Raw genomic sequence first — 26,733 nt, forward strand, 5'->3', positions numbered from 1 at the left:
TAGAGCAACAGGTGACACACTCACCTTTGCTGCACTAGTCTGTGGTTCTATTCCTTCATCAGGTAGATAGACAGTTGATGCTACAGTGTAGCATAAGGGAGGTATTACACTCCTGAGTGTGCCATCCTTCAGATGAGATGCAAAACTGAGGCCCCATCTGCTTGAATTGTGGATACCGCAGATGGATGCAAAACATCCACTGGCACCTATTAAAAAGAGTAGGGGCCCTTTATTTATATACAAAAATGACTCTTATTTACAAAATATTTACATAATTACAAATATTTACAAATGTACAAATATATAAATATACAAATCTGTTTACTTATATTCATAATTTCTTTTACAATCTTACAAAATTTTCATCCCTGTTAGACCCCCACTCCTTTTTCTATAACCATTATCTCATTTTACTTAATATTGTTGATAAACTCCATTTACCATTAAACATAATTTCATTTATTCTTTCATTCTGTATAACCCATATAACATAAAACACATTTTATCTATTTTTTTAACATACTCTTTAATTCTATTCTTATAACATCTGTATTTAATCATATCCATGTTTATTTTATCCACTTCTGTCATATCTTTAAGACAATCTTCTCTACATAGTTTCCCCATAACTTTTTTATTCTTATGCATTTCAGAACCACATTTCCATAGTTTCTTCTTCTTGACAAGGTAAACATATTCTATCACTTTTCTTTTAATATGGCATACTTCCTTTTACTGTCAATTTATCTATTATTAGTCTACAAAAAATATTGACATTCTACTTTCTGATTGGTTTGCTTCTTAATTTTATAGCTTAAATTTTTTCATCTGCTAGATTTTCCCATGGTTTTACAAAGTAATGTTTTAGCATCACATTCTTATACTATACTTTTCTATATTTTCCAATATCATCAATTTTTATTTTCCACAAAATATTTTTTCTTGGTAATATTTTATTTCTTCATTTATGCACTCTTTTCTCTTTAACTCTTTTTTGCCATACCCCAAAATGTATCATACTTATACGGTTTTATTACTAATCGTTCATCTTTTTAATTTATCCACTTCGATACGTTGTACAAATTTAATGAAGCAGCATATTACCACTGGATAAATTAACCCTAAACCTCCATCTTCTTTCTTTACATACTTCTCTTTTTAGTGGGTTTAATCTAGCACCCCATATAAATAAAAAAAAAATATCTGTAATAATTCCTTTTCAATTTATGTTGTCTACATAAATGCACTTGGTAAGTATGCTATTTCCCATCAGTACTAAATTTATCAAATAAGCCTTTTTTCTAAATGATAAGTTATATGTTCTCTAGAAAAGATGTTTGCTTTATTTCTTATATTGTTTTTCCCATTGAATTCTATGTACATCTTTATTCCCAGATTTTATACCTAACACAGAAATTTTATTCATTGTTAAATATATATCCCCAAACTTTACTACATCACATAAACCTTTACTTTTCTGTTTATTTAAAGTCATCCCTATCTCTAGATACTCATTTGTGCAAATTATTATTTTTTATTCAAATTTCATTTTCTGCGATTATTATGATGTCATCTGCATATGTTAAAAGAACTGGAATTCTTTTCCCTTCAAGTAATTCATTTTGCATACTATCACATTCATAACTAACGCAAAAAGTATACAACTCATTAGACATCTCAGTCTCACGCCACTCTTCTTGTGCACCTCTTGGCATAACCAGCCATTTGCAAGTATTTTTACTTTATTATTACTATACTCTGGCATACATAATTTCCTAACCTTTTCACTTATATTAAACAGCCCAGTGGTACAGTAGTTAGAGTTGTTGCCTTACAGCAAGAGGCTCTCCAGTTAGATTCTCAGCTGGGGTGCCCTCTGTGCAGAGTCTGCATGTCCTCCCTGCGTTCACCTGGTTTTCCTCCGGGTGCTCTGGTTTCCTCCCACATTCCAGAGACATGCATCTGGAAAAATGGACTCTGTCTCAGTCAGACTTTCCAGGTAAACAAATGTTAAATAAAAATAAATAAATATATTATATTCTTTCATTAATATCAGTAAGATTTCATGTTCCGTTGTGACAGATGCCTTATTAAAGTACCCTATTATAATTTTTGCTTCTTCTTTTCTGTTCATAATATCATCCACAATCTATCTATCTAATAATTTTTAACAACCCTTTCCCTTTACACTATATATGGTATATTTCATAATATTTCCATTTTAGTTTCAAATCTCTTTTGTATTAGTTTCATAAATATCTTATAATCATTATTATTCAATAATATTAGTCTCCAGTTTTTAATTGCCTTCTATATTCCTTCTTCCATATGAATTTAAATATTCCACTGCACAATTCTTTATACATAAAACCTTCATTTAACCACTCAATCAAAATCTTTAAAACAATTGTTTTAGCCAATGCCTTACGTTTTTATACATTTCATATCCTATTCATCCTGGGCCTGCAACCAAATCTATATGTACTTATCGTAATACTTTATCTAGCTCAGTTAAAGAAACCTCCTTTTCTAACTCTTTATTTTCTTTTTCTGTTAACTTTTTGACTGTCCATGTTTTTCACTACCTTCTTTTTTCTTTAAACATTTCTTGTACATATTGTACTGCAGTATTCATCATTTTTTTTCTGTGTTCTTTCTATTTCTCATTTTAGATTTTTTTATTTCTCTCATTACACTACCATCTTCCTTTACTAATCTGCTTAAGTAACTCAATACTTCTCTTTTTTCACAGATACTTATGTTACAAACGTTTTAGAACTATATCACATTTGAAAATCAAAATGTGTTTGTAAAGTTACTAGTGGTAAAAAATGTATCAGCAGTGGATCCTTCTGGACAGAGAAGAAATATACATTTGAGACCGTATGTATATATGTTAGCAAAGGACACTGGAAGAAAAGGGGTTAAACAGCAAGCTTACTTCTTATTGTAAGAAAATATTGTTAATTGGACCACCTGTTGGACCATGGAAGTGCTTATCTCACAGGAATAGTCCTGAATAGGACCAGAGACAGCTTGCCTGGAAAAAGCCTTTGTTCATTAGCTCAGTAAAAGGCGTGGAAGCTCCAGGCACTGCCATAAACTTTAGCAAAACTCTAGATATGAATCTTATCCCATCTATACTAACATCCTGTCTCAAGCTTCTAAGGGGAATAGTGTGAGAACCTAGAGTCAGGTGACCAGATGAGGTCATTCTGCCAGCCATCTTGGAAATTTTAGATACTACAAAGAGAAATCTCAGTACTGAGTATTCTGTCTTGGGCCTGACAACAAGAAGGACCATTCACCACATCATCTGCCTTGCTCTGTTAAATAAGTAGGGAATAATAGCTCTCATAGAATCAGTCAGGAAAATATAGCGAAGCTTAGTTTAGATATTGTTTTTCTTTATTTGTATGAGTCTTTCCATCAGTGTTATTTTCAATATTTCCTGTGAATTGAACTCTGTGGTTTACTGTAAATATATATTTAGTCTTTTCATGTTCTTTTATTATTTATTATTAAATATATTTAAAACATTTATTATGGCTGGTCCATTTAGAAAGTACTAAACCTTTGAGAGTGCTTATATTTATTTGCTGACACTGTGTGGGCCACTCCTGAAGGCCTAGGTGTCTTGATCAACTACTATCATTTGTATTAGTATTAATATTACACAGTATAACTGGACACCCTTTGTTAAGGGTCTTAGAGTAGCTGATTGTGGAGTGTCTGTTGGCAGTGATCACTACCTTATATTCTGGGCAGAAGGGGACACAGCAGGTACATTTGTGCTAACCTTTCCCAGGTGTGTGTATGTGAAAAATCAAATCTCACAGTGTGTGTGTGCATCAACTACTTGGAGCATGAACATGAAGCACTGATTTCACAGAGAGAGTGCTGGAGGACTTGGTTTAGACAGTCAGCTGAGGACTTAAACCTATAGCTGTACCAGTGAGAAGTCTTACTAGGGCCCTGTAGAGAGACAGATATAAAGAAATCCAGACCCCTAAGCTGACTGCATTCCCTGTATGCTCTTAAGGGAAATTTTACTCGGAGCAGAGAGCTGCATCTGGAAATACTATGGGTAACTATTTCTCTGAAAGTGACATTCCCTACAGGTGGCAGAGGTGAGGATTGAGGCTCGTTGATCACCAGTCTAGAGAAGGGATGTCACAGCTTCAGTCTATATTATAATCACAAAAGCTGTCTTCCGCGAATACATGTTAATCAACACATAAACATCGAAGAACGAGAACAGCGAAGTACCAAAAAAGTGAAATGGAGAACGCCGAACACATTCCCAGAAGTAACAGCACCATACAGGTAAGGTAAACCTAACTGTACAAACCTTACCTAAAACACTTTTTCAAATGTTTTTGCAGGCTGCATCCCCCACACCCCCCTACTTAAATATACCAACTCTGAGACCGCACTACAGTGGGGAAAAGGATTAATTTCCTCATCCCCACAATCACCCTGCTGGCCAAGAAAATCCATTCAGTGTTCTCCATTTCAATTTTTTGGTACTTCGCTGTTCTCGTTCTTCGACATTTATGTGTCGATGTACATGTATTCGCAAAAGACAGCTTTCACGATTCTGATATAGACCCCACAGCTTATATAACAATTCCTGTATTTTTTTCTTGATTTATTTCTAAATCTTCCAGTGCATCATTATATGTTCTTTTATATATATTCTCTACTTTTTCTCACATCATATTGCCACTGTAAAAACATTTTTTATATTTTTCATTAAATATTATCCACCGTTCAGACCAATTTTTATAAAATGTTCTCATAGTAATAGGATCTCTCCATAACTGTATTACTAACCTATTTCCTTCTTCACTCCATGCTTTCTCATTTATCCTTTTTATTCCCGTGCTCATTTTTATATATTCCTTATTTTCTGTTATCTGTAGCAATATTGCAAGATGATCAGAAAATCTTCTTTCAACTACCCCCTTCTCCTATAACTAAACAGTCTGAGACTATAAAATAATCTATTTCAGTTCTATGTATATACGGGTCTACTACGGTTGATTGAAAACTCACTTGACTGAAAATGAAATTACTAGGACCACTTCACTGAAAGCTCACTTCACTGAAAACTCACTTCACTGAAACTAATTTCGTTGAAAGTTATAAATGGCCTTTTCCCCACTGTAGTGCGACCCTGGAGTTAGTATATAAAGAAAAGGGAGATGTGGGGTGTGTGGGGGTGAAACACCCCACATATCTTGGTTATATATTCTCTTTTGGAAGCAGTTATTTATTGCACTTGTAAGTATCACTGTGTATAGTTTAAAATGTTTATAATATGTGGGGGGCTGTGCCCCCCACACCCCCCCCTTACTTTATGTACTAACTCCAGGATCACACTACAGTGGGGAAAAGGCCATTTATAACTTTCAACGAAATGAGTTTCAAAGAAATGAGTTTTCAGTGAAGTGAGCTTTCTGTGAAGTGGTCCTAGTAATTTCATTTTCAGTCAAGTGAGTTTTCAATCAACCGTAGTAGACCCGTATATACAACCCTTTTGTAAGTCCATGAATTTTTGTATAAAAGTTTTAACTTATCACATCTTATAACTGCAAATTTTTTTTTCTTTTATCATTTCCTTTCTTTTTATGCTGCCTCTTAAATCACAATTAAAATCTCCTGTTATTACAATATTCATAGTTATCACTACATAGTCTAAAATCTGATGAAATAAAATTTCCCTTTCTTTACAGTTAGTATAAGCATATAATGATATAATTCTATATATTCTTCCCATTTTAAATCTACAATAGTTAATATTCCCATGTTTGCTAAAGTTACATGTAATAGCTTTACTGTATGTCTGCAGAATACAGCTACACGAGAACATCTATCATTTCCCAAATTCCAGATTATCATAGTTTCTCTGTTTCTAACCTTTCTTCATTTGTTAAAAATGTTGTGTCTTCTAATATAATTGCATCAACATCACCTGTATTACACCACTCCAAAATTCATGTTCTTCTTACTATATTCTTAATACTATTCACATTTACAGAAAGCATTCTAAATTTTTTTATTTTTCCTTAGATTTATGGTTTCATAGATAACTACCAGGCAAACTTTCTTCATAGCCATTCTAAGTCCATCCGATTTCCTTCCCAAAGGTGAGAATCAAACACTGTACCTTGAGTCACAACCACCCTAAGTCATTTCTTATACTCTTGTTATATCTACTGGAATAATGTTGAGTATGTGCAGGTTAGCAGCTGCTTTAACCAGTGTGCTTATTAACTGATAAACAACATGAATTCATATAAACGTATGGTACTCAAGTCTGTATGGGTCATACCAAATTATTTTATTTTAAATAAACTGGCAATGTATGAATCTGATAGTAAACCCTTGACATAGTGAATCATGAAATGCATCCAACCATACCTTTCAACCTCTTAGTGCAAGAAATGTTGACAAAGCCAGACATAATGGGGGACAATGGCCCAAAAATAGGGACAGATTTTATATATTGCTCTAATAAACTTAGAAAGTCGTTAGAATAAGAGGATTTGTGTTAAGATGCATTTTTTTGATGGATATCAAGTCTGAAATGCAAATGTCTGCCATTATTTAGTGACTTCAATCCTTGGATCATCACACTGATTTTCCAGAAAACTACAAATTTTATGAGGAAAAGACCAAAGATATGATGCAAAAATCTGGGCATTCTGTGAAAATCTGGACAGTTGAGAGCTATGCATCCATCAACTCTAAAATAGCCTAGATACTAAATCACTGTTCTGGGTTTACAACTATTTATTACAAAGAGAACAAAGCATGAATAATAGCTTCTCCTAAGAATCTTCTAGATGCAAATGAAGAGGACACAGCTCATAGATTTCAACTGGTCAGGAACTCATCTCTGTAAGTATACACTCCCAGACTTAAACATACAAAATCTATATTTGCATAGGTATAGAAAAATGCCAAAAAAAAAGGAATCACTGGATGCACACAGAAACTGTACCAGCACTGAGTTTCTCTGAAAAACAGCAAGTTTGGGTGCTGAAGGTACAAGCCTGATACTCCGTTTCATACTTCAATGTAGTAGAAGTTTGTTCCAGAGGTAGGAGATGTATAGAAATTGAAGGTATCACACCAACTTGACCTATTTTTCTGTTTATGAAGGTTTACTTCCATTGACTGCATGTTTGAGGAACCTTTAATCTGCAAAGAAGAGAAAATTAAGGAGGGTTGGAGCTATCATGCCTCAAAAGGCTGGATACATATCAGTACAGAGGATTATGTAAGAGACCGAGTACAAAGAGAGGTCTTCCAGTATGACCATATAACTCAGTGTTTTCAAGCCATTGGTCATTTTATTAGAAATCACAGAGCTCTCTCGTGTCATACGTTTGACTAATGCATTATATTCATTAATTGATCTGATGGCAGATGAGTAAATTGGATTTAAGACTGCTTTGGATCCAAACAACATGCCTTTAGAAATTAGATGAACCAGATAGAAGGATTTCTGAAAACCTGCAGAGAGAAGATGGTGAAAAGGTATGCAGTTATCAACAACAATATCTAGATCCTTTACAATGTTAGCTTAGTGGAGGGGTATATTATCTATGTAGTGTGATGTGGAAATGTTCTATTTACCAAAACAAACGATACTACATTTTTTGCATTTATTTTGAGGCCATTTTCCTTGTAAAGATTGTTAACATAGTCTAAATGATATTGGAGAAGTGGTAGGTCAGCAGATGATTGAATAAGAACACCCAATTTACAGTTGTGAACAAACATAGTTGGTCATAGGAAAGGAACATCAGCCTGAAAGTCCTAGAAACAGATGCCAAATAAGTGAAACTCAGCACTAACTCCTGCAATGCACGACTGGTAATTTTTTTGCATTCAGAAGTAGCAGTTGTGACTCTAACCATATGGGCTCCATTAGACAAACAGTTAGCCATCCAATGTAAAACATAAGGTTTTATATTCACATTTACAAGTGTGTCAATGATGCCTACATGGAGAATACTGTCAAAAGCCTTAGCAAGGTCCATATATGCATAACCAATTTCCACTGCATTGGTAACTTCTTTCAAAGAAATTAACATGCCTAAAGAATCATGATGTGCCTTTAAGAAAGCCAAATTGACGAGGTCAGGGCTGAGATATTTTCAGTGTTCTAATTAATGAGGTCTGAGGAAATACATCCCATACATATGAGGCTAGTAAGACTAATGGGTCTGTTGTTACTTGGATCTGTTGTTAGTCCATCCTTCTATGATTGTATTATGATGGCTTTTTCCCAGGATTCAGGAATGTAATCAGTGCAAAGGTTTAGGTTAGAGATGTTCAGTAGGGGTTTGAATAGCCATATTTGCTACTTACAGTCAGATAGCCCAGAATGTTATTATGACCCATGAAAGAGGTGTTCTTAGTTTGAGAAGGTGAGAGAAATATTTCTATAGTAATCATAATGGGTGGCTGGACCTACAGAATCTGAAGAATAGCTGTAACTGTAGATGGAGTAATTTTTTCACTAAATTTGTCAGTTAGGATATTAGCTATTTACTTTGGATAAGAGTCAGCAGTATTATTGTAGACTGTCTCTAAACATTCTTGAATGTTGGGTCTCTTTTAATGCTTTTTGTTAAATTATTACTTAAGACAGGCACGCACAAAGTGGAGCAGTAGGTAGTAGTGTTGCCTTACAGAAAGAGGTTCTCCAGTTGAATTCCCATCTGAGGTGTGTTATGTGTGGAGTCTGCACTTCCTCCATGTGTTTGTGCGGTTGTTCTCCCACATTCCAAAGACATGCAGTAGTTGGATTAGATGGTCCAAACTGGCCATAGGTGTGAGTGTGGGTGTGAATGTGTGGTATGGAAGAACAATTGTGGAAGAGTTAGCCACCCAGTGGTGTGAACAATGGCTCTAGATAATTGTCACTGTTGAAGTGTCCCTCCAATCCCATCCATAAAAAATGAGAAAAAGAGGTTATAGCTATGTGGATGAACTTAGGCACACATACATTAAGGGAAAAGTAAACCAACTATATTAACATTCTTAATTTACATGCATGATATATGACATATATATATATTTTTTTTGCTTTTAAACCATTGTTATTCAGTCCAACATTACATAAATTGCTCAATTCCTGCCTTCCCTAAAACCTCATTCCTGACAGAGTTAAAGAAAGTGCTGTAGTTAGGGTTAGTTTTAGCAGCTATTTTAAGCTCATACTTAGGTTCATAGGTTCATAGGTTCATACTAGGCTATCTGCCCTAGGGCATTTATAAGCCTAGCCAGAATGTGTTTGGCTTTCGCCACCCATTTTAAATTTATTTTGCTATGCCCTTTTTCGAGGTTAGTATACTGTGCCTCTGTCTAACAGTGGCATAGAAGTGATACCCGGGGTAAACCTACGATCTCCCATCCACTCATCAAGATTCCTCTTGAAGAGAGTCAATGAGGGACTCTGCCTAACCTGGACTGGGATTTTATTCCAGAGTGAAGGGAGCCTCTGGGTTATGAATCTGTCCCTCCAGCATGTCCTATTTATTTCAGTGCTGAGGTTCAAGTCTCTCGAGTGCGTAGCTCGATGGGATTTGGATTTTCTGAGGTGCAGCATGTCCATTAATTCCGGGTTGGACATGGCTTTATACGTCAGGCACAGATCGCCTCTGAACAGGTGGTATGCCACTGAGTAGAGCTGGAGTTTCTTTAACCGGGCAGCATATGGCATCTGTTTGATCCCTTTGATCCTCTTGGTGAGGTACTTTTGGGGTCTTTCCAGTTGCTGCAGGTGTCTGGTAAGGTACATCCCAAAAGGGGCATTGTACTCAATTATGGGCCTGATGAGGGATGAGTAAAGAGACACGATGACCTCCCCTGATCTAGATGTGAATCCCTTCATGATTAGGTGGGCTATATAAAATGTTTTTCTAACCACTTTGGCCACGTGGTTGTCAAATGAGAGATTGCTATCAACTTGGGTCCCCAGGTCCCTAATTACTTCTTCTGTACTTAATGGATTACCACCTATGTGGTAATTTGTGGGCACTTTGTTTTTGCCAAAGGGGATGACTATACACTTTTTGGCATTTAGCTTGAGGCCATGGCTCTGGCACCAGTTGCCTGTTTCTATGAGGCCCTTTTGGAGGATGCTTGTGTCGGCTGGAGAGTCGATTATGGTGCCCAGCTTGCAGTCATCTGTGAACTTGGTCAGCCACAGTCCTTCCATGTTGGCCTGTACCTCCGAGAAATATATACCGAACAAGAGAGGTCCCAGGACTGAGCCTTGTGGGACACCACTTGCAACTGGTTTGGAGTCTGACATGGCTCCAGCAATTCTAACCATGTGGGTTCTGTCCTTGAGCCAGTTTGCAATCCATCTAGTGACATAGGGGTTTATATTTAAGCTGGTGAGCTTATCTATAATGCCCGAGTGGGGTATTGTATCGAAGGCTTTTGCGAGGTCCAGGTAGGCTGTGTGGACCACCTTCCCCTCGTCAATGGCCTTGTTGACTGTTTCAAAGAAATCAACCAGGTTTAAGAGGCAGGATCTGCCCTTAACAAAGCCGAACTGGGTAGGATCCAGTGTCTGTAGGTCCCCAATATCTTTATTTATGAGGTCCATGATGATCCTTTCCATAGCTTTGCAGACCAAGCTAGTCAGGCTTATGGGGCGATAGTTTCCAGGATCTGTTGAGGCACCGCCTTTATGGAGAGGGACCATTGTTGCTGTACGCCACTCTTTGGGCACATATCCTGCAGTAAGGCTGAGATTGAACAGTAGTTTTATGTTTGGGTTTAGCTCTTCTTGGACTTCATGTAGGACGCAGCCCGGGACACCGTCTGGTCCCATTGATGCTGTGTTTTTTGCTTTGGAGAAGGCGGCTCTTACCTGAGCATCTGAGATGTCACTGGGGCAGCACTCTGCTGGGATAGATATTTGCCCTTTTGGTGGGGAGGGGGAGGGAGAAGTTTGCGCTGAACCTTTCAGCTAGGATGTTGGCAATGTCTGTGGGTTTGGTGTATTTTTTGTCATTTTGGACTAATTTTGAGCATATCTGGGAATTACCACCCAGGTTCCTAACATAACTAAAGAAAGCCTTGTGATTATCCTTAGCGTCCTGTGCAATTTTTCTCTCGAAGCTGGCCTTAGACAATTTTATGAGTGCCCGTAGTTTTTTGCTAATACTGATCAGTGATGCCTTCCCTTATTGGGATTTTGCTCTATCATTTAGTAGCTTCCTCCTTCTATTGTATAGTTTGTTTATGGCTGGGGTCCACCAGACAGGACGTCTCCCTTTGGAGGATTGGGTCTTGGTTTTATTTGGGATCGCATGATCCATGCATTCCTGAAGGTGTTCATAGAATGCGTTTATAAAGGATTCTGCGGTCTGGGCCATATTTCCCACAGGCCCGGGGGCTTTGAAGGATTCCACCTCGGTTTTGAGGAGTGTGAAATTTGCTTTAGAGAAGTTTTTCACTGTGGTTTTCTGGGCAGGGGGTGGGGTCGGGATGTGAATATCCAGTGAGATTAGTTTATGGTCTGATCTTACCAGTGAGGGATACACTTCTGGTCTGGAGCATAGAGTCCCCATGTTGGTGATGATCAGGTCCAGTATGTTTTCCTCTCTTGTGGGAGTGGTAACAAGTTGTTCCATAGCATTTGAGTTTATAAATTCTAGGAACCTTTGGGCTAGGGTGTTGGAGCTAGAGTAATGCTCCCAGTCTACGTTTGGGTAGTTGAAGTCGCCCAATATAATGGTGTTTGGAGAGACCTTCATATTTTCCAGTGTTCTCAGGAAGGCTGAGTGGGGTTCCTGGGTTTGGGAGGGTGGTCTGTAGCAGGCTATAAACTGGAAGGCAGTTTTACCCACTGTTAGTTGCACATGGATAGTCTCTGATGCTTCGTGCTTTGCCACCAACCTGGAGGTGTGGGTATCTTTGATGAATATCGATACTCCCCCTCCTTTTGTGGTTCCGTCCAAGTTTTGGGGCCGAAAAGCATGGTATGAGGTATAACCTGGTAGTGCTGGAGTGCTCTCGGGAGCCCTGAACCAGGTTTCTGTTACTGCACAGATATCAATGTTCTCCATGCTAAGGAGAGTTTCGAGTGCGTGCATCTTGAGGTTTAGACTTCTGGCATTGAGTAGCATTACTCTTAGTTTCTTATCCCTTGTGATACCTATGGAGGTGGGTTTGTCTTTTGAGCCTTGCCTAAAAGGCTAGAGCCTTTGCCAATATCCGAAAGCCCAGGTGTGACAGGTGCAAGCCATCCCTAGTGAAGCATCGTGGCTTGTCGAGCATATCATCCCAAGCTGACAGGCATTGTATCACCTTTGAATGACACCAGTACTTAAGCCAATTGTTGAAATTGATCATCTTGTCTTCATATTGTGGCATCATTCTTGGTGAGGGTAAGATGCTACTCAAGGTCAGGGTCATACCGGCCTGGGCTACATGCTCAGAGAGTTCCTCTATGTCTCTTTTCATGTAGTCCAGGGAGGTACGTCTCAGGTCATTCACACCAGCATGGACAATGACTGAGTCATATTTGTACTTGCCTTGGAGTGACCTGAGTGCTTGTGTTATGTGGCGGATCCTAGCGCCCGACAGGCTGCTCACCGTGACCCTCTCCTTGTTCAGCCTGGTGAGTGGGACGTCAGTGTGCCTGACGATAGAGTCACCTATTACAAGTGTATCAGGTGTGTTGTTTAGTCTTAAGGGCTGTGACTGTTCGGCACACTGGCTTTGTGAGATATGTGTTGCACGTGTTTTGTTTTGGGGTAGCGGTTGCTTGGGTGTCTGCTTTGGAGGTCTCTGCTGCTTAGGCAGATCTTTATTTAGAGCCTCAGAGTATGTTTTTGAGTGATTATGTGTTTGGTTTGCTGTCGTGGTAGGTCTATGTGAGACTGGAATTGTAGCGAGTGTGGTTTCCTTCTCCTTCTGACTGGTTATGCCAGTATTGAGTTGAGAGAGCTTAGCCTCCAGTTTGGCTATATGGTTGCATCTCTCACATGTGTTGGAATTTGTTGGGAGGAGGAGAGGGTTTTCTGTGTACATGAGGCAGTTGTAACATTGCCTCAAGATTCCCAGATTCACTAGCTGGACCGGAGTGGAGATTGACAACCGACCTTTGGACATGCTAGAATAATAATGGGAATTCCTTTATAATTGAAAACAAGGGCCAGTGGGGAGTGAGGGTGTAGTGCTTTTAATTTTTACTGCTGACTTATATAAGGTAACTTAAGTGCAATGTGTTACAGGTAACTTAAATGCAAAAATGACAAACAGTAACTTTCTTTCAAGTGAAACAAGGAAATAAGTACAGTAAGCAATGCAGATATCACTAGTGATCCACATAAGCGCTGAGAAGCCGCGTATTAGGTGGAATTAGCGTTCCAGGGAAATAACAAGCAAACAAACAACAAGCATATAAACAAAGCTAGATTCAGCAGGCCTGGATCTAGTCTATGCTACAGCAAACAAGGTGTACCAATTTCAGTAAGATACAGTTCAAATATTCAGGCACTATAAACCTTTAACCAGAAATTCCCAGCTCAGAAGGGCAGAGTCCAGCCTCTTCTCCCACAAGAGTGCAGACCACAAACCTTCTTAATGTAAAATAACTGGCCTGAAGCCCAAGTTCTTAAACCAGAACTAATACACTTTAAGAATAACAGACACTGGGCTCACAATGAGCAGTTCCCAACTTAGAAGGATGAAAGCTACCTGTCCTGCAACCACAGTGCATGCCACAAACCTTCCTAATGTAAAACAACTGGTCTGAAGCCCAAGTGCTTAATCCAAAAGACTTAGAATGATAGCTACACTTTAATCAAGTTACTACCAAGCAGTAATAAATACAATTGAATACTTTAGAGAATGCCTGGATTAGTGCTCAAGTTACACAAACAAAGCTAGATCCAGCAGGCCCGAATCCAGTCTATGCCACAGCAAACAAGGCGCACCAACTTCAGTAAGAAGCAGTTCAGATATGCATGCACTATAAGCCTTTAACCAGAAATTCCCAGCTCAGAAGGGCAGAGTCCAGCCTCTCCTCCCACAAGAGTGCAGACCACGAACCCTCTTAATGTAAAATAACTGGCCTGAAAGCCCAAGTGCTTAAACCAGAATTAATACACTTTTAGAATAACAGACACTGAGCCCTCAATCAGCAGTTCCCAACCTAGAAGGATGTAAGCTACCTGTTCTGCCACTACAGTGCAGACCACAAACCCTCTCAGTGCAAAACAACTGGTCTGAAGCCCAAGTGTTTAAACCAAAAGGCTTAGAATGAGTTACACCAAGCAGTAATAAATGCAATTGAGTACTTTTAAGATGATGCAAAAGTAAAATAAAGTAGGTAGAAACACAAGTACAGTAAAAGCAGATGAAATTTTTTTTCTGAACAAGTGCTGAGATCAAAGAAACAGATTTGAGTGCTGAAACTAGAAAACTGGCTAGTTATAAGAAAAAAAAACTAAGCTAGAAGGCTTCCCTCCAACACAGAAGGGCTTGGGGCTCAGAAGCCTACAAATAGTCTATACCACTTAACAGGAAAGGCAGGAAACAAGCTTAATTTTTTTTCTGTTTCCCAGATGCTCTCTTTGTACACAGTAGGAGTGCCTGAAATCAGAATATGATCTCACTGCACTCAGTTGAGTGAGCAAATGAGATGGGCTCCGAAGGAGTATCCAAACACAAATTTACAAGAGGGGCGGGCAGTTTCAAGGCCACTAAGATTAACACCAAAACAAAAACAGGGAGGGTGGGTGGGACTAACTGAAGAGCAGAGTCAAAACTTCCAGTTCAGTTAATATTCCTGCAACACAGTTAAAATCAATTTAAATACTGTATCTTTTAAAAAAAAAGTGCAGATAAAGGTACTTAAATTCTCTTATACGTCCAGTTGAATACAGCTAGTTCTTAGCCGGCCAAAGCTGAGGTTTTTAAGCAGAAAATATTTCACATTGTACCACTTAAATAGGCAAGGACAGGAAATCAAAGAATGTGGCTAACCCCACACCTGTAATTACTAGCAAATAATAAAATTCAGCAAAAACTGACTATTTTCCAGTTCAGTTAATATTCCTGCAACACAGTTAAAATCAATTTAAATACTGTATTTTTTGAAAAAAAAGTGCAGATAAAGGTACTTAAATTCTCTTATACGTCCAGTTGAATACAGCTAGTTCTTAGCCGGCCAAAGCTGAGGTTTTTAAGCAGAAAATATTTCACACTGTACCACTTAAATAGGCAAGGACAGGAAATCAAAGAATGTGGCTACCCACACCTGTAATTACTAGCAAATAATAAAATTCAGCAAACACTGACTAACATCCAGTTCAGTTAATATTCCTGCAACACAGTTAAAATCAATTTAAATACTGTATTTCTGGAAAAAAAGTGCAGATAAAGGTACTTAAATTCTCTTATACGTCCAGTTGAATACAGCTAGTTCTTAGCAGGCCAAAGCTGAGGTTTTTAAGCAGAAAATATTTCACACTGTACCACTTAAATAGGCAAGGACAGAAAATCAAAGAATGTGGCTACCCCACACCTGTAATTACTAGCAAATAATAAAATTCAGCAAACACTGACTAACTTCCAGTTCAGTTAATATTCCTGCAACACAGTTAAAATCAATTTAAATATTGTATTTTGGAAAAAAAAAGTGCAGATAAAGGTACTTAAATTCTCTTATACGTCCAGTTGAATACAGCTAGTTCTTAGCCGGCCAAAGCTGAGGTTTTTAAGCAGAAAATATTTCACACTGTACCACTTAAATAGGCAAGGACAGGAAATCAAAGAATGTGGCTACCCCCACACCTGTAATTACTAGCAAATAATAAAATTCAGCAAACACTGACTAACTTCCAGTTCAGTTAATATTCCTGCAACACAGTTAAGATCAATTTAAATACTGTATTTTTGAAAAAAAAGTGCAGATAAAGGTACTTAAATTCTCTTATACGTCCAGTTGAATACAGCTAGTTCTTAGCCGGCCAAAGCTGATGTTTTAAGCAGAAAATATTTCACACTGTACCACTTAAATAGGCAAGGACAGGAAATCAAAGAATGTGGCTACCCCCACACCTGTAATTACTAGCAAATAATAAAATTCAGCAAACACTGACTATCTTCCAGTTCAGTTAATATTCCTGCAACACAGTTAAGATCAATTTAAATACTGTATTTTTTGAAAAAAAAAGTGCAGATAAAGGTACTTAAATTCTCTTATACGTCCAGTTGAATACAGCTAGTTCTTAGCCGGTCAAAGCTGAGGTTTTTAAGCAGAAAATATTTCACACTGTACCACTTAAATAGGCAAGGACAGGAAATCAAAGAATGTGGCTACCCCCACACCTGTAATTACTAGCAAATAATAAAATTCAGCAAACACTGACTAACTTCCAGTTCAGTTAATATTCCTGCAACACAGTTAAAATCAATTTAAATACTTAATACTTAGTTTAGCTTTGTTACATTTCCTGCAAGATCATTGAGTGTGTCCTTAAGGCAGGTATAAGTCATTTCTTTCTCTTGTTATATAGTTAATGTATACAGACATTCCACCATAAGGGTTTGTTTTTAAATTTCTCATTATATTTAGTGAAGGTAGAGAGCACCTTTTCAATACAACTATTTAAGTGGGAGTACGGGTCAAAAGCGTAAGCACTGGCCTTAGCAATGGGCTTCTGTCAGAAGAGGATTCCAGCAGGAGTTATTTAGGTGTTCAGATAACTGAAGAGGGTTAGTTTTTGAAAAGTCTCTAAACACAGAGGCAGTAGCAGGGGCACTACCACTAGTTTTAAAGGAAAATGTCATTTATTTATTATCTGATTTAACAAGGGAAGATGAAATATGTGGAAGTATGGAAGAACTAGCCATATCTGGGATGACAAGGTCAATGGTGTTTTGGCCAATAGAAAGATGGTTAACTATTGGTAGAAGGAAATTATCATTTGTAATGTCAAGAAAGCATTGGAAATGCTGACCATTGGCAGGGTAGATCCATCAATGTATTGATGAATAATTGAAGTCCTCCAGTAGAAAGGCTTTTGGTTTAAAAGGGGTTTCAATAAAATCATAAGACAGCTATTGTGAAAAGAAGGGGAAATACAGGGTGTTCTATAGCTAGCTAAGAAGTAGAAATTATTTTTTAAGGTGATTGGTATGTCTGGCAGTTCAAATTTGATGTCCCAAGGAATTAGTCATGAGGTAATGCTATCTTGACCAGTGACCAATACTGATACTCCCCTACAATTGCCAGTAGGTCTGAAGACATGAAAGGTACTAAACCCAGGAATAGGAGTGCCTTCATTGCTTTGAAACCACGTCTCTCTAATGACATGAATGTCACGATGACCAAGTGGTCTAAGGCTCCAGACTCAAGGGTTATGCTCCTTCCATGCCTCTTGGATATTCTGGTCTCTAGATGGAGGCATGAGTTTAAATCCCACTTCTGATAGTTAATTTCCCCTCCCTGACCTTCTTAAAATGCAATCTAGATCAATGGATGAGTGACTGCAAATTCACTCCTGGGGTGGTGCCCATGTCCCTCCTGGACAGAAGAAGATGGTATTAACTTCCATAGGCCCTTACCTCTGTGAACATCATTCACTTAACCACAAGCAACTCCACATGAATATGGCTAGGCTTGTAAGGGCTCTAGGGCTGTAAAGCTTGTAGCATCCTATGAACCTATAAACACATATATGAATGTGTTTAAGATACGGGGGCTCAGGTTCAGGAATTGTTTTGTTAAGACTCCTGTTATTGAATAGAGCTATACTAAAGCTTTCTGAATTAGACTTTACAAGCCATCTCATCCCAAGCTGACACATAACAGATCCCCAAGAATGACTTTATCTATATATATATATATATATATATATATATATATATATATATATATATATAGTTCCCTATTAGAAGACCGAAGACGCATTCTTTCAAATGCATCTTGGTCGAACTCAAAAGACTGAAATGGCAAAATAATGAAGCGTCTTTTAAGCAAATTCTTTCCCTGAGATAATGAAACAGCTTTTAAGTGAATTCTTTCTCTGGGAAAGAATTCACTCGGCCACTTTGTTACTTTGCCATTTTCGGCACTGTAGTGTGGTCTTGGAGTTGGTATATTTAAGTTAGGGGGGGTGTGGGGTCACAGCTTCCCAGATCGGGGGGTGTAGGGGGCAAAGCCCCCCACTTAATGTAATGGTTAAAGTGTTATATTTATTTATTTTTTTTTTGTTGGAACAGCGATTTTTTTCCTTGGAAAAAAATGTTCTGACAGTTCAAAATTGCCAGCTTTTGCTTTCATAGGGTCGATTAATCACCGTTCACTTTTTTAAGCTTTCGGTGATCTAATACAGACCTGTATATATAATTACTAAAGCCAATCATCTTGTGTTTGAGTATCAGCATATTTCTGGGTGATGGCAAAAATAGCACTCAAGACTGACACAGATGAATGCATAGATACCTTACTCATATCCTTCTGAGCGCCTCTCTGGGTGGACCTCCTAACGTCATTCACCCCACTACTGACCATTACTTGGTCATATTCATATTGGTCAGGATGGCAGAATCTAACAGCCTTTTTTATATCATGGATCCTAGCTTCCGAAAGACAGTTCAACATCATCCTGCTCTTATCCAACCTGGAGAAGGAGGTGTCCACATAACTAAAAGGGAGTCCTTATTACTAACATATTACCATGGGTGAATACAGTCTCAGAGGTCCTTAAGGGCTTAGAGGCTGTATCCTTATGACTCTTAGAGATGTGTGTACTGCTATGAACATGCAGGGTATGTCATTTTGTGAACCAGTCACTGAGTATTTTTAGTCCTTAGCCTGTGAGGCTTAGGCAGCGTTCTCTTAACCTCAGTGTAAGTTAATGTAGTAGGAGGTGCTCAGTGCTGTAGGTGTGCATGTGTCATGCATACTGAAGATGTTCTCAGGTGACAAGGCTAAATGCTTATATATCTCGGATACTGAATCATTGTGAGATAGCAATAAAAAGGTTTTTGGTAATCATGAGACAGTAGCTATACTGCCTCAAAATACGTAGTACTATCAGGATGGCTACAGAAAAGACAAGAGCTGATTAAGATTATGTACTTGCCAGTATAGATATTATTAGAAAAAAGGGTAGTTTAATAACCTAAGACAGAAGGGGAAAATGGATTCAACTTGAAAATGATGACAATATGGGATGTAGATAAAGGATACAAGAAGAAATGTAAAAGTAACAACTGTTATCTATCAACAGTAAGGTGATCAGTAGCAAGTGGCAAATTTTAATCCATAGTTTAATCCAGCAGTTTCAAGTGTATTAACTGAAAGCAATCATTTGACTTTTCTATAACAGCTAAACAAGCAGTACAAGCAGCAATGCAACAACAGCAGTGGTCAACAAGTGCAGTCAACAGCCAAAATAATAGGTTAGCTTCATCTATATATAGCTAGTAGCAGCAATGAGCAACAGACAGGGTCTATATTAGCTGAATGAATGCTTAAAATGTTGAGTACGACATGCTCAACAACTTTTAAGTGAACGTTCATCTAAGTTAAACCCCAGAAAGTCAAAACAAGGAGTTTGGAAAAGTTATAGTTGGCCAGTCATCATGAAGCCAACAGCTGACAACTAAAATGTACTGTACACCATTGCAACCTCCCCCCCACCCAAAATAAAACAAAAAACAAAAACAAATCGACAGACAAAATAAAGTGTCTGTGTCTCCCCCCCCCCCCACTTAAATATACCAACTCCGAGATTGCACCACAGTGGAGGACTGTGATAACATTACACAGGGTGAATGTCGAGACCACACCACAGTGGAGGACTGTAAGGATGGCTTGACAGGGTGAACGTTCTGACATCAGCCCTTGGCTTCCTGACGGCTGGCCAACTATAACTTTTTGAAACTCCTTGTTTCGACATTCTAGGATTTTGCTTAGATGAACATTTGCTTAAAAGCTGTCCAGCATGTTGTACTCAACATTTTAAGCATTTATTCATCTAATAGGAACCACAACAGATAGTTTATCCTAATAGATCCAAGTGCAGTAACTTTAACAGTTCCAAGTGCAGTTATAGTAAAGCAAATAGTTACAATGCCATACCAATAGAGCAATCAATACCAGCAACAAAAAATTATCAGATGATGGTGTAATCCAATACTCCCTACTGCAGTACTGTAGAGTATTGGCTTTAAATACATTAACAGTGTTAGTTCTTCTTTCGGCTTTTCCCGGTTAGGGGTCGCCACAGAGGAACTCCAGTCAGCTAATGATTGGCAGTAGATTTTTTACGGGTGCCAAGGTGCCAGCTCGACGCCCAAACTTCAATGAAGGCACGCCCATTCTATGCATGTCTTTCGAACGCCACTCGACCACGGGGAGGACATGCAGACTCCACACAGAAGGCGCTCCAGCCAAGAACCGAATGGGAGTACCTCTTGCTGTGAGGCAAGAACACTTTGCATTTCTGCTTGTTGCACTGTTAAATACATTAACAGTGTAACAAGCAGAAATGCAACAGTACCAGTGATCAAATGTAATCAATTACTAAGATTATAAGTTCATTTGGTTTCTAACTACCCAGTATTAGTAACCGACAAGACTGTTAAATTATTTATTTATTTATTTATTTATTGTATTTTATTTTATTTATTGACATTTGATTAGCAGGAAAGTCTGACTGGATAGAAGCCTACGCTCAGCAGAGGACCCGGGAGAAAAGCTCCAAATTATTGTAAAATATTTTAAGGACAATCATTTTATAATCTTCAAAAATAAAACAAAACAACTACAATTTAAATAATTCTAACAAATTAGTTATAATATAAAAACATTGGTTAAGAATCTATACAAGTTACATGGCAATCCTTTAATACTTATAGAAATGTTACACGGTTTGAAGAGAAAATAAAGGTAAGTTAGTCTAATACAAGCATGAGTTGCAATATGATGTGAGGAGAAACAGGCTTATAGTATATTTATTTATTTATTTATTTGTTTATTTGTTTGACATTTGTTGACCAGGAAAGTCCGACTGGTACAAAGCCATTTTTCAGTGGCAGCCCGGGGAGAAAAGCTCCACAATAGAAATATAAAAATACATGTTACAATAGAAGTATAATACAAAAGATTAGCAATATATAGCATGGTGATAAAAAAGAACAGAGACTAAAGGAGATTGTATAGCAAAAGTACATGAAGTTATCACAAATAAGTGGAGTAGAAGATAGTAAAATACAATATATTGGCTGGAAACTAGTAGGAATAAACAGAAGGAGAGATATGTTAAGGAAGGATAGAAGAATAAAGAGAAAAGAATAGAGTGGGAACTAGATTCAGGTAGGGTGATTACACTGGCATTTCTAAGAGTGATTCAGGTATTCTTTAAGAGATCTCTTGAATTTATAAACTTGAGATATGCTTCATAGTGTCATAGGAAGCTTTTTCATTGAATAGCGGGTGAGTAACTATATAAGTTCTGTCCGACAGATTTCTTTAGGTTTATGAATCTGTAACAAATATTGAACTGAGCTCCTTGGCGATCGGGAAGGGGTATAAAATGTGACTAGTGAGGATAAGCTAGGGCAGGAAGAAGGCTTATTGATGATAGAGTGAATGACAAGCATTTTGGTGATTTTAAGTTGGTTAGGGAACTCTAGCCAATTGAGTGATCTAAGACCATGACAGTGGTGTGATTTGGATAGCAGATTAGAGAGAAAGTCAAGTAAGAGAAGTTGATAGAAGTAATGAAGTGAAGAAGGGAGAGTAAGGAGGTATAAGGAATGAAAAGGTACTTGTTCATATTTAGGGATATAGTTTATCCTGGTTTTGAGCAAGTCTTTCAGTGAGGCTTTTAAAGATGGGAGGGAGAGTATTGACCTGATGGATACAGGTAAGGAGTTCCAGGCCTTAGCAACCTTGTACGAATACAGACAATGCCCAACAGATTTGATAGGTTTCTAGACAGACGCGAGTTTTTGGTCTATGGATCACAATGACTGACCGGGAACATACTTGTGTAGTATGGTTTTCAGTGCAAGATAGGCAGATGGATGCCATCTATTGTGAACTGTTAGCAGTTATAACCAATTTGGGCTTTTTTGTGCTATACAGTGGTGGGTTCTGAAAGGGTATTTACTGCAAATTTCACAACTTTGTTATACCATTGCTCAAGTTTTTAATTTTTGTGAAACCTGAAGGTTAGTAAGGACGGGATTGCCATAGTAAAGTAAGGAGAGGAGATAAGTAGTGGCAAGTGTAGCTTAGTTGTTTCGGTGAGAAACTTTTTGGCTCTACAAAGCATCCCAAGTTTTTGATGAGTTTTTCTTATCAATTTTGTATATGCAGGTGGAATGTAAACTTACAATCCACTATCACCCCAAATCATTTTCTGAGAAGAGGACATTAGATGTTGTTTTGTCCATGAGAGAGGGATTCAGGGAAAAAATGATAGTTTGGTCTTTTTTTGGGTTGAGCATGAGTTGTGAGTTACGAAGCCATGTTTCAGTGGCTGCTAAAGCTTCTTGAGTAATTTTTTGAAGGTATACCATGTTGTCAGATGTGCAAATGAGAATAGAATTATCTTCATGTTGTATTAGGGTGCCCTGTTGTGTGATTGCATAGAGGGTGTTGGTGAAAATGTTAAAGTTGAGGGGACCAAGGATAGAGCCTTGTGGTACATTGTTGGTGACTGGAAGGTAAGGAGAGAGCATGGAGTGCCATTTTACTGACTGATAACTATTGGACAGGTAGCTGTTGAACCACAGAAGGGTGAACTGAGAGAGACCTAGTGAGGACATTTGAAGTAGAAGTTTACTGTGGCAAACTGTATCAAAGGCTTCAGACAAATCTAGAAATAAGTGATAGACTAGTTTGTCATTATCTCTAGCTTTATAGACAGTATTTATATATGTTAGAAGGGCAGTACTAGTACAATGGGAAGGATGAAAGCCATGTTGTGTAGGGGATATGGGTTCTTCCTGCAGGAGCTAGTCTAGCAATTGTTTTTGAAGACATTTTTCAAGTATTTTGGTGAGGGAGATAAGATTGCTATAGGTCTAAAGTTATTAATGTCTGTTGAATTTCCTCCTTTGTGCAGAGGGATAATGTGAGACTTTTTCCAGGGAGGGGGAATGTGGGATTCCTGGATTGGCCTATTTAAAAGGATTAAGACAGAATAGGCAATGCTATTGGCCGATATTTTTAGGTACTTGCTTGGAATGTCATCAGCTGACGAAGAGCATGGTTTAAGTTTGTTTAAGAGTAGTTTTATATAGAATGTCAGCACAGGTTTAAAAGTGAAAGTGGATATGTGGATGTTGGGCAGGGTTGGGATTAGATGTTGAGGAATCCTTGCTTAGAGATGCTATACTATCCATAAAATATGAGTTGAACTGTATTGCAGTTTTGAGTGGTGAGTTACAGGGGTTTGGTTTGAATTATGACTGGTATATAAGATTTCTTTAATGGATTTCCAAAGTCTTTTAGGGTTGTGTTTAGTATTATTCTGAAAGTTGTTATAGTATATTTTTTGTCTTCATTTATTTTTTAGTATGATTGCAAAGCATTCTAAAGTTTTCAAGATATACAGGTGTTTTTATATTTTTGCCATTCTTTCCATGTTTTTTCTCTATGACTTGATAGCCAAATTGTATTATTTGTTTTTAGTCTCTTCCTTCTAGGAGGTGCAAGGCTATTTAGGATATTTAGAAAAGTTGTATTGAATTTGTTTACAGCATCATCTAAGGGGAGAATTTTTAGGAAGTTCCAGTTAATAGATTATAGTGTAGTGATGACAATTTCTGGATTAAACTTGGAAAGCTTGTGTGTTGTTTTATAAATATACTGTTTAACTGGATGCATGACATGTCTAGTCATATAGATTGGGAGATGATCACCGAGAGAGTCTCACATTGCACCTAAGGTGGTGTATTTACTAGGGACTGATACTAGGATCCAGTCTGATAGGGAATTTGATGTCTTGCTATAATATGTCGGGCTATTAATTAGTTGTGTGAAACCATATAAGTTCCATGCTAGATGTAGAGGAGTTAAAGTTTATGTCCAACCACTAGACGTTCATATCACCTAGCAGTATTTTTTTCTTGTGGAAATATTATGGATCTCTAATGTAGAATATCTTCCAGTATAGCTATATTGTCACCAGGAGGGATGTAAAGGACAATAATACATATTTGTTTATAATTGTTCATTTTCAGGAAAGCAGTAAGAAGCTCCGCTGAACCGAATTTTGGTGCTGATTTGCTGTAAGGGGAAATGTGGTAGGTACTGGGAAACAGTAAAGCAATATCACCTCCTTTCCTCTTTATACAGTCCTTATGGATGATATTATAGCCAGGAAGTATAACTTTAGAGTTAGTTATGCTGGATTTAAGCCAAGTTTCAGTTAACAGTGAGAACATCAGGCTTATGTTGAGTAATACAGGCATGTAGCTCATCAGTTTTATTTCTTATGCTTCTAATATTTATTACAGCAAAAATTATATCACCAGAGTTGGGGACTGGTTGTTGTTGGGTTAGAGAAGTGGGTGGGAGAGAATTGTCTCTGTGTTCATTGTGATAGGTGGGGCCAGGATTTAGGTGTATATCTCCTCCTAGAAGGATTTTAGTATATTGGCGAATTATGCATATTTCCAACACTTCTGAAGACCAAAGGGCAGTTAGACAGTCTGTTCAACCACTTAACATCCAATGGTTGAATTAAATAGTCTTAAATAAGACACTCGAACTAGAAAACGTAAAAATTGATAGTTTATTTTAAAGATTTAGTGCTTTCATTCCTTAACTGGAATTTCACCAGAATCTACACCTTTTCCCATCCCACTTCCTTTACACCATTTAATTTAAAGGTACAGTGTGTTCTAAACATAACTCATAATCATAAGTGGAGTGCTAAATGTTCTAAAACTGTTCATAAATATTTTAATTCACTAAAATAATAATGATTAAAATCATATAACTGAAATACAAATGGAAATAAATAAGTAAATGAATAAATAAGTTGATTAGATATGTTAATTAAATGTTAACATAGTGCTAACAGTTCACAATAGATGGTATCAGGTGTTCAAATTACAAGGTACTGAATACAAAAATACATACAGTACCTTTAGATTAAATGGCATAAAGGAAGTGGAATGGGAGGACTGTAGATTCTGTTCCAGTTAAGGAAGGAAAGCACTAAATCTTTAAAATAAACTATCACTTTTTATGTTTTGTACTTCATGTCTTATTTAACACTATTTAATTCAACTGTTGAATATTCAGTGGATGAATACACTGTCAAACTGCTCCTTAGTCTTCAGTAGTGGTTGAAGGCATCTTCATTCTGGTTAAAAGCTTCTTTACACCATCCGTTGGTTGGTTGGTAGAAATTATGCATACTTATTTTTTGGAGAAGATTCTTGACTTAATTTTGCTTCGGTTTGAGTTGAAGTGCACTTAATCAGTCTATATTTGGAATAAAGGTAAGGGGAAAATTTAAATAGGTTTGGTGCAATGTGTGGAGAGTGTAAAGAGGAAGTATGGATAGATGGTTGGACAGAGATTGAGAGATGTTGAGAGATAGTATTGAGTCATGGTGTCATGGTAGGATGAAAGATGACACAGTAAGAGGAGAAGAATAGGGGATAAGCTGAACAGTAGCATAGTTAAGTACAGGACTCTGTATTTTATACTCGTCAGGTAGTGCAAAAAGCAATGAAGAAGGAAACAAGAAGTTGCAGGGCAGCAGGATATTCACTGATGATGGATTCAGAAAGCTCGTAGAGAATAAATAAGGAGAGAAGTATTTTTTTTTATATAAGAAGAGAGATAGGTTGTGCTGGTATCTTCTCTGGAATGTAAGGAATGGATGGGTATGAAAGGCTAGCGTATGATGATGTAGTCAAAATATGAAGAAATGAGGGTTTATTTGAAAAAAGTAAAAGAATGTGGAATAGATAGCTACTATTAGGGAGAGTTGTGATTATGAATGGATATAGTGCAAAGTAGTATGGGAGGGAGAAAAATATTTGAGAATGGGGCTAAAAATTAAGTGGAGATAGAGAAGTAGGAAACAAGAAACAGATGTGTATGTATGGAAGTAGTAAGGTCATTTGGGGAGGGTTATTGAATAAGGTCACAAGTTAAACTCTTCCTCTCAGGAAACAGCTACCCTCCTGAATAAACACTTTATCTCTTCCATCCAAAATCTGGTAACCTCTAAGCCAAACTCTACTTTGACACCCACCTCTCCAAGTCCCACTAAATCAACTTTGTTTTCTTTTGAGCCAGTTCCCATTACTTACATGAAATCTCTACTACTCAAGCTAAAACCTTGCTCTCCTTCCACTGACAATCTATCTCCTACATTCCTCAAACTTGCTGCTGACTCAGTTGCCTATCCTATATCTATATTAATTAATCGATCTATTCTGGAATCAACTGTCCCCACCCTTTGGAAATCTTTCTTCACTATCCCTCTTCATAAAGGTGGAAACTTCACTGACCCCTCAAACTACTGACCCATTGCCATTCTGTCCCCCCTCTCCAAGATATTAGAAAAATGTATTCACTCACAGCTTCTCAATCACCTCCTCATACACCACTTACTTACCCCTACCTAACATCGATTTTGTCCTCACCACAGCACCACCACTGCCCTCCTCTTCTTCACGCATATCGTTGCAGAGGCC

The sequence above is a fragment of the Protopterus annectens genome, chromosome 17.part0 (assembly GCF_019279795.1).
Source record: "Protopterus annectens isolate FY-2018-M chromosome 17.part0, PAN1.0, whole genome shotgun sequence".
Lineage (NCBI taxonomy): Eukaryota > Metazoa > Chordata > Ceratodontiformes > Protopteridae > Protopterus > Protopterus annectens.